Consider the following 8,629-nt stretch of genomic DNA (forward strand, 5'->3'; position numbering starts at 1 on the left):
AAGCGGCTCACACCAAAGTCAATGAGGCGAACTCGCGGGACGTCCGAGCTGGTCTCAATCAAGATGTTTCTAGTCTTAATGTCCCGGTGGAAAATGTTTTCCTTCTCAAGGTCAATTGCTACATCTACCAGCTGTTTCAGTATGATCTGACAGACAAAAAGAGAGAGAAATGAGGGATCACAGTGGAGGATGGTTTGACATGTTTTCATGGCTGTGACTCTGAGCTGACTACAACTACAAAACACAACGTTTCTAAAACCATCTTTAAGCCATAGAAACTGAAATGCACAAGAGATTTTTAGTAGATTGCGTAAAAACCACATCTGTTTATTTTTCTCCTCCAAATAAGTTTAGTTGACCTGGAGCTTTGTCTACCATCTGTTTGACTGCCTCCACTACTGTTTCTTGATCCATCAGAACAATTACTTTGGTGAATACAATGTTACCATGATCAACAGAAACAATGACCTAAAAACTAGGAAAATAAACCTTAAATTGCAAAAGAAATCCTTTAGGTAGTCTCCAAGTTCCTGTTAAAAGTTAAAGACACACAAGGATCGTCCAGCAGCTTACCTTAGCCTCCTGCTCTGGTAAGGAGCCTCCGTTTCCTTCGATGTAGTTGTGTAGGTCCTCGGCGGGGATCGGTCTCTCCATTACCAGGATCAGCTCCTGGTCCAGATCGTACCAGTCCAATAGAGACACGAGTGCTGACATCCCCACTGATCTACTTGTCTTGTCCCCCAGTTTCAACATGATGGCAAGCTCCACGGACAGCTGCTTCCCAGTTCCATCCTGAAACATCACAACAGAGTGGAGGATGAGAGAGAACCATGATTCATCCATAATACATTCAGAAACAGAGTGCAGTGTTGAATACAGAAGATTTTAACAGCAGCAGGTGTTGCTCACTCACCACGTGGTAGAGAATGTTCTCCTTGGGAATGTGTTTGATGGCAACCTACGAGATACAAAAAAGACTTGTGTTAGCACTCCCTGACCATATCGTGTGTGTGTGTGCAAGATTGTGTGTGTATAACACTTACAGGTAGATTATCTGCTTTGCGATAGCCAGCAAACACAGTTCCACATCCTCCTTCAGCAAGCTGATCCTGCTGTTTGTATTTGGCCTCAAATTCAGCTGAACAGAACAACACATATTATGTCTTAATACAGTTGTGAGTAACACCAATTATATGCTACCTAAGCTCCTATATGAATCCCTCCTATATTATACTTAATATTGACAGACAAAGCAGCAAAAGCAAGGCAATAGTAACAACACTATACTGACCTCTTAAGGCATCTAGAGACTGTCTGATCTTCTTCAGGTCTTGCCCGAAGGTTGGTCCTTCCTCATCGGCGACGGCCTTCCTCTTATAAACTGCAACAATTATGTATTGAATGTCTATTGTGATTATTTTATTTGTTGGGAATTAAATGCAAAAGTAGCGGGTTGTATTACACTTTGTCAATAAACGGTAACATTCTGGCATATATCGTAAAATCAAGGTAAAACCTAGTTATCCTACTATCACCAACCGTAATCCAGTAAGTTACCGTTCATTTACTAAGATGAGGTCAAACCTTACATTTAATAATAATAATAATGTTATTTATATAGCACCTTTAAAAAAAGAGTTTACAAAGTGCTTTGACAGACAAAGCAGCAAAAGCAAGGCAATAGTAACATCACTATACTGACCTCTAAAGGCATCTACAGACTGACTGGTCTTCTTCAGGTCTGTCCTCCTCTTCTTTTTTGTCTGTGGTCCTTCATCATCGGTGGCGGCCTTCCTCTTACCGACTCTCACATCCTCCACAGATGTATTGCAGCTTTCTACAGAGGAGAAAAACACCCAGAGGAACATCAACTGTATGGTAATGTTGTGATAGCTTTTTGTAAAGATTAGTTTTCTTCTAAACATGCAGTACATTGTGAGTTTTGTGATGTAATACAAATGTCCCTTTAATATTTGAGAACAAGTAATAAACTGCAACAATTATGTATTGAATGTCTATTGTGATTATTTTATTTGTTGGGAATTAAATGCAAAAGTAGCGGGTTGTATTACCCTTTGTAAATAAACGGTAACATTCTGGCATATACCATAAAATCACGGTAAAACCTAGTTATCCTTCTATCACCTACCGTAATCCAGTAGGTTACTGTTAATTTACAGTGAAATAATTTAGAGTGTGGACAATAGACATCCTCCATACTAAAAGACAAAATGGGCAGATTCAAAAATAGTTTGCCTGCCAAAACCTCAATAAAAATAAAATGTCTCACTGTCCTCTAGTGTAATCTATCCAAGCAGGTAGTTTTATCTGTCCAGTTTTTGACATATCGGTCTCCAGCCCAACACAATTAAGGTGAATGCAATTTAGTTTCTTGTGCTCACAGCATTGAAACATTTAACAACAACATCTATTTCCAAAAACAGGCTCCTTGTGACTCTGGATAATCTACAAGCCTCACTGTAATCAGTATCTATTGGACCAACCTTCTACCAAAGAAATAGTCCAAATGAAACTACAGTGTGTTTGATAGATTATCCATCCAGGGTACTTTTTTGGAAAGAGATGTTGCTTTTGAATTTTAAAATGTCAATTGTTGATGCTGTGAGCACTAAAAATGAAATTCCTCTTTAACACCTGGGTGAAATCAAAACTCTCAGACACAGATCTTTTAAAACCTGAGGAAACCTGGGAGAAATTATCCAAACTATCTGCATAAATAGATACCATTAGAGGGAAGGGATAATTTGTTTTCTTTGTCATTTAAGTGAACTGAAGTCTATTTAGATCAATACCAACACCCCAGTTGATGTACATTTCTGTAAGAGATCTGAGTACATCTTCCACCACTGTCTGAACCCCGTGTTTAGTAAACTGATGATTGGATACACTCCCAACAGCAGATTCACATGATCAGCTTACCTTTCCCAGAGTGCTTTGAGGAGGATGCCGACTCCTTGCCAAACAGGTTGAGGTCAAGTCTTCCCTTTTTCTCCTTCTTCGTTGGTTTTCCCTCTCCATCTTCTGTGGCTTTCCTCTTCACTTCTCTCGCACTGAAGCATTCCTCGGAGGTGGTTGGGTCGTCACTTTCTGAAAGCCTTTTCCTGTTGATGGGGGTTAAACTATCCAGACAGGTCTTTCTTTTAACCCAACTTGTCGTGTCATCCTTTCCGGGAGCTGAACTTTTTGACCACAAGATATTGCCCATGCTGATATAGTTGTGAACTAATTATATGTAGAGATATATATATACGAGACTAAGAGTCCATAAGGATAAAGGTTGTCGAGTGGTAGGTGTAGGAGCCAGGTATGGCCTGTGTCATTTATACCTTTTTTGGTCACTTCCGGTACACTTCCGGTAATTGAGTCACGTGGTGTTGGGGAAAGCAATATAAGCTGTTCAGTTGTTTAGTTGCAGGATTGAAAGGAGAGGCGGTGAGAGACGGAGCCTTATTTTTTGTTGACCGCTACGTCACGATATTACGCACTATTGTCATTGTTTGATCTATGACTGCATTCCAGAATCAACGTTTGTTGTTTACAAATAAACACGCAAAGCTCAACCACTGGATCAGGAAATCATTGATAGCCAGTGCGTCTGCAAGTCTAATCTCCCCTACTTAGCCTCTCGGTGACTATCTGAATGTTGCTGTTAGTCACCTACATTTGCCAACAAAAATACTAAGTACAACGAAGCCTACGGAGCCATACTACTTTTGGCGTTGATGAGCCAGACGCGGAGGATTGCGTTTGCCGTGTTGAGCCTTCACGTTGCTCCCGACAGCGGCCGCCCTACAAGCTCGCAAGCCGAACGGCGATATGTAACCTGTGTTTTCTACTGTGTGTGGCTTGTTTGGAACACAGTTTGAATCGGTTACTGCCGCACATCGAAGTGGTGTGTTGTTTTCTGCGTGGGTTTGCTGCTGAGCAACAAGATCAAGACAAAAGGAAGCAGTTAACGCCGTACATCTCCACCAGGAGGCACCAGAGCTCATAAGACAGAGCACATTTCCAATCACCACAGCTCAACCAGTATCTTATCATAAAGATGTCCATACACCCTCTTTCATGAACAGCAGTAATAATCCAAACCAGTTATTTTCTATAATGGAAAAACAAAATGAAATTAAAGCTGCAAGCAGCGATGTATGGGCCCTCGCATCCTCCCGCACGTCGGGGTTTACTGGCAGAAGCGGCCATAAATATCTGCGACCATCAGACAGCGAGCCCACAAGGTAGACATATTTTTAATGCTTGGACTGTGTGACACTGGAAATTATGTAGTGCAAATATTTCACCAGTTCCTGTATCCACTATGTGGTGCTAGAGAACACGCGCAAACATGCGTTATGTTGCTCTATATCAAGTATAGACCACATCATGTAAATCCAATTCAGTGTGTCACATAACGCTGTCTTCCTGTTGCCAGTAGGTGGCACTATGACTTTAAGTGGAAATTAGCTCATAGACATCCTCAGGCCATGACTATTATCAAGTATAGCAAGTTTGGGACAGATTTGAACAAGTCCAGTGGAGTTACATCAGCTTGTTGTTTAACTGCGAATCACTTAAAATGGCCGCCATGCCACGGCTTCACCATTCCATCAAACGTAAAGCTTTGAGTAAATTGTAATTGCAAAGGGCTTTAGATTGTACTGACCAAATTTGAAGTGGATCTGACAAAGTCCCTAGGAGGAGTTTGTTAAAGTATAGCGACTAAAAATCATGGGAAAATTCACACACAAATCTAAATGACTTCCCATTAATTTTAGAGCATGGTCCCCTAAGACTTTATATTAAGTCACCATGTGATACATGTGCCTACCAAATTTCATATATGTAGGTCAAACGTAGCGCTGGGGCTGCGTTTTTGAAAATTTGTAGGGGGCGCTATCGAGGCAATTTGAATGGGTCAAGCCAAAAAGCCATATGAAATATTTATTTCCATCACCTGTGCAAAGTTCCAAGGCTTGTTGAGCACCCTAAGCCACAGAAAAATAAGCTTAATTTTTCATGGTAAATGACGCGTTGCCACGGCAATGGGCACCACATAAAATGAAGGACGTTCAATGTAAGTAGACCATTTTAGTAACTTTTCATCATTAATATCTTTAGATCATCCTAACCAAATGTGAAGTCGATCGCATTAATTCTGTGGGAGGAGTTTGTTAAAGTACGTCTGAGAACGATGAAAATTGACAAAAAAGCCAAAAATGGCTTAACTACTGTATCGCTCCCTAGTGGTTGAATGGAATGAAAATTGTAGGGTACGTAACAATATACGATGTGCACATATGAGATGAATTTCGCGATTATAGGTTAAATGGTTTTGAAGTTATGAGTATTGAAAAACAGAGGCATGCCTTATGAAGTTCATTGGTCCATATCTTCTAAACGTAATGAGATATCAAACATCTTTTGATAACATTTTATTATATAGATCCAAAACTGATCCACAGCAAATTTAGTAGAAATCGGACTCAGCGTGTAGGAGGTTGCAAAAATGTTTTTTTCACAAAATTCAAAATGGCAGAACATTTTGGTAGGCGGAGCTTAGGGGTCCAGGAGTCTATTTTGTAGACCTCATTTGGTTGTATGCCTGTGTCAAATGTCAAGTTAATTGAACATACGGGATGAGGGGGCTAAATTCTAGGGGGCGCTAGCGAGCAATTTTGTCATGCTCGAGCATGGGACCCATAAAATATCAAAATTTCCCGCAGTCCTGATATGCTCGCCAAATATGGGGAGGTTGGGGACATGATACATACCCTTAAACAGCTTTTCATTCGAGAATATAATAATAAGAATTCCTACAGTTTCAATAAGGACCTCACGGCCCAACGTTGTTGGTGCTCGGGCCCTAATAATCACTGTAATTAAAGTAGGGGCCCTTTGAATCTTTTGTAACTTTGGTCTTTCCAAAAATCTTGCGCAATAATCAAAATCCCTTCCCTCCTGCCACTCTGTCAAAACCCTTCTGACCTGAGCACTTCAACTGATAACCTCTATGTCAACAAACACAACCATGAATGGATCCTGACTAAACTCTTTTATTTTTCAACATGAGAGGAGAGCATCACCATCAGCAAGTCTTAAAACTACTGTTTGAACTATTTCATTTGATCTAATCATGATGAACACAGTGTCATTTAGTTTTCAGAACATCTCTTAATCTATACTTCATCATATTTGTTCTTCATGTGTGGTATTTATTTGATCAATAAAACTCTGTGTTTTGACTGGAGTGGTTGGATAGAAGCGCTGCTGGAACACAAGTCAAAGTTTTAGTCTTTACCCCAACTGGTTAGCTTGTTTCTGCTTCATCTTAGCAATTAAAACTACTCAGTCAGTTTCTATAGTTCAATGTAGTATTTTCTGACACAGTGTAATATCTAAGTGATGCAAAAGATATGTTGGGAGTGATAACTGTGTTTGCTGAATGAGGGACAGTTCAGCCCACAGCACTGAGACAGCTTTGCTCAGGGTGACGAATGACCTGCTGATGACAGCCGATGCAGGATCACCCTCACTCCTCATCCTCCTGGACCTGACTGCTGCATTTGACACAGTGGATCACACTATCCTCCTAGAGCGCCTCCATACCACCATTGGACTATCAGACTCTGCACTCAAGTGGTTTCAGTCCTACCTTTCTGGCAGAACTAAATATGTCTCACTGGGAAGATGCAAGTCCAAACTGCTCCCTGTCTCCTGTGGTGTTCCGCAAGGGTCGTTCCTCGGCCCCATCCTCTTCATTACTTACATGCTCCCCCTCGGTCGTGTCATCAGCAGATTTCCACTATTATGCCGACGACACACAGTTAAAGCCGCCCCAAGCCCCTCTGCAGCCATGTCATGTCTCACCGCCTGTCTTGGGGAGATAAAGGCGTGGATGAGCAGCAACTTTCTCCAATTAAACAGTAGCAAACCAAAGCCCTCCTTGTTGGCACTCCACACCAGGTTCAGTCATCCTCCATAACTCATCTCACCTTCGACGGTCAGGTCATCCCCCTCTCCTCCACAGTCACTAATCTGGGAGTTAGGTTTGACCCTCATCTGACCTTTAATGACCATATAAAACACCTGTGCAAAACCTCCTTTTATCATCTCAAAAACATCTCCAAACTCCGCCCCATTTTAACCCTGTCAGATGCAGAGAAGCTCGTCCACACCTTTATCTCCTCAAGACTAGACTACTATAACTCACTCTACACTGGGATCACTGGCAAGAGCATCCAGAAGCTGCAATACATTCAAAACAGCGCTGCCAGGATCCTGATGAGAGTCCGGAAGTATGAGCACATATCACCCACTCTACACTCACTACACTGGCTCCCTGTCTCATTCCAGATTGATTACAAAGTCCTACTACTCACACATAAATGCATAAATGGACATGCACCTCCCTGCCTACAAGAACTCATCACTCCCCAAACCTCCACCCGCACCCTCAGATCTTCAAACAGCTCACTCCTCCGGTGTCCCAACACCAAGCTCCACACCATGGGCGACCGGGCCTTTGACTCGGCAGCACCGCGCCTATGGAACAGTCTCCATGGCCGCCTAAGGGCAACACAGACACTGGACTCTTTTAAGACTGGCCTAAACACCTTTTTATTCAGGAAGGCGTTTCTGACCTTGTGCTAAATCACCGTCAGCTATTTCTTTTGTGTTTCTGTTCTTACATTGTTTTCTATTGTGCTTATGTTTACTAGTTTTTTTATTATAATATTTTTTAACCCTCCTGTTATGTTGCGGGTCAAATTGACCCGTTTCAAAGTTTGAAAATCTAGAAAAAATATTTTAAAGTACTTTTTCTGTATGAAACTTCTTCTGCTTGCCTTAATTAGTGTAATCAACGTGAAAAAAAATTAAATAAAAAATATCATGCATTTGCAACCCCCCCTGCAGGTTTATATAACAGAGATGATGTTCGGGTCAATTTGACCCGGCAGTAGAAGTGGAGGCTGTAAGGGGTCAGAAGGGTCAAGTTTAGACCATTTCTTTCTTTGAAAATGTGAGACAAAGTATCTGTTACTCCTCCCAACATGTTTCACCCCATTTCACACACACACACACACACACACACACACACACACACACACACACACACACACACACACACATACACACACACACACACACACACACACACAGGTGCGGTCTCACTACCGCACTTGTGCGAGAAAGATACTATTTTGGCGGGAACCTTTTTTTTTCTCGCGGGAAAACTCCGCCCACACTTAGCAGGAGAGGGGAGAAACATACGAAAGGGTTGCTTGGGAGTCCTACCAACATTACACTCTGCAGATACATACAACACAGCAGCTTACTGTAGGACAACATGAGCAACAGAAACAAAAGGATGACAGCCCTGGAGGCTCTGGAGCACATCCTTGATCACGACAGTGAAATAGAGGAGGATGTGTCTGAAGATGAAGACCATCTTGAGGTCAATTCAGATTATAATGGTGCTGATTATGAACCATCAGATGAGGAAACCGATATACCTGTTCCTCCAAGTGAGACATTCGTGTCAAAAAATTGTGAAATACAGTAGTCATCCTCACCCAATACACGTATACCGAAAATATTATAAAGACAGTGGCAA

Source organism: Pholis gunnellus, assembly GCF_910591455.1.
Source record: "Pholis gunnellus genome assembly, chromosome: 8".
NCBI classification, from domain to species: domain Eukaryota; kingdom Metazoa; phylum Chordata; class Actinopteri; order Perciformes; family Pholidae; genus Pholis; species Pholis gunnellus.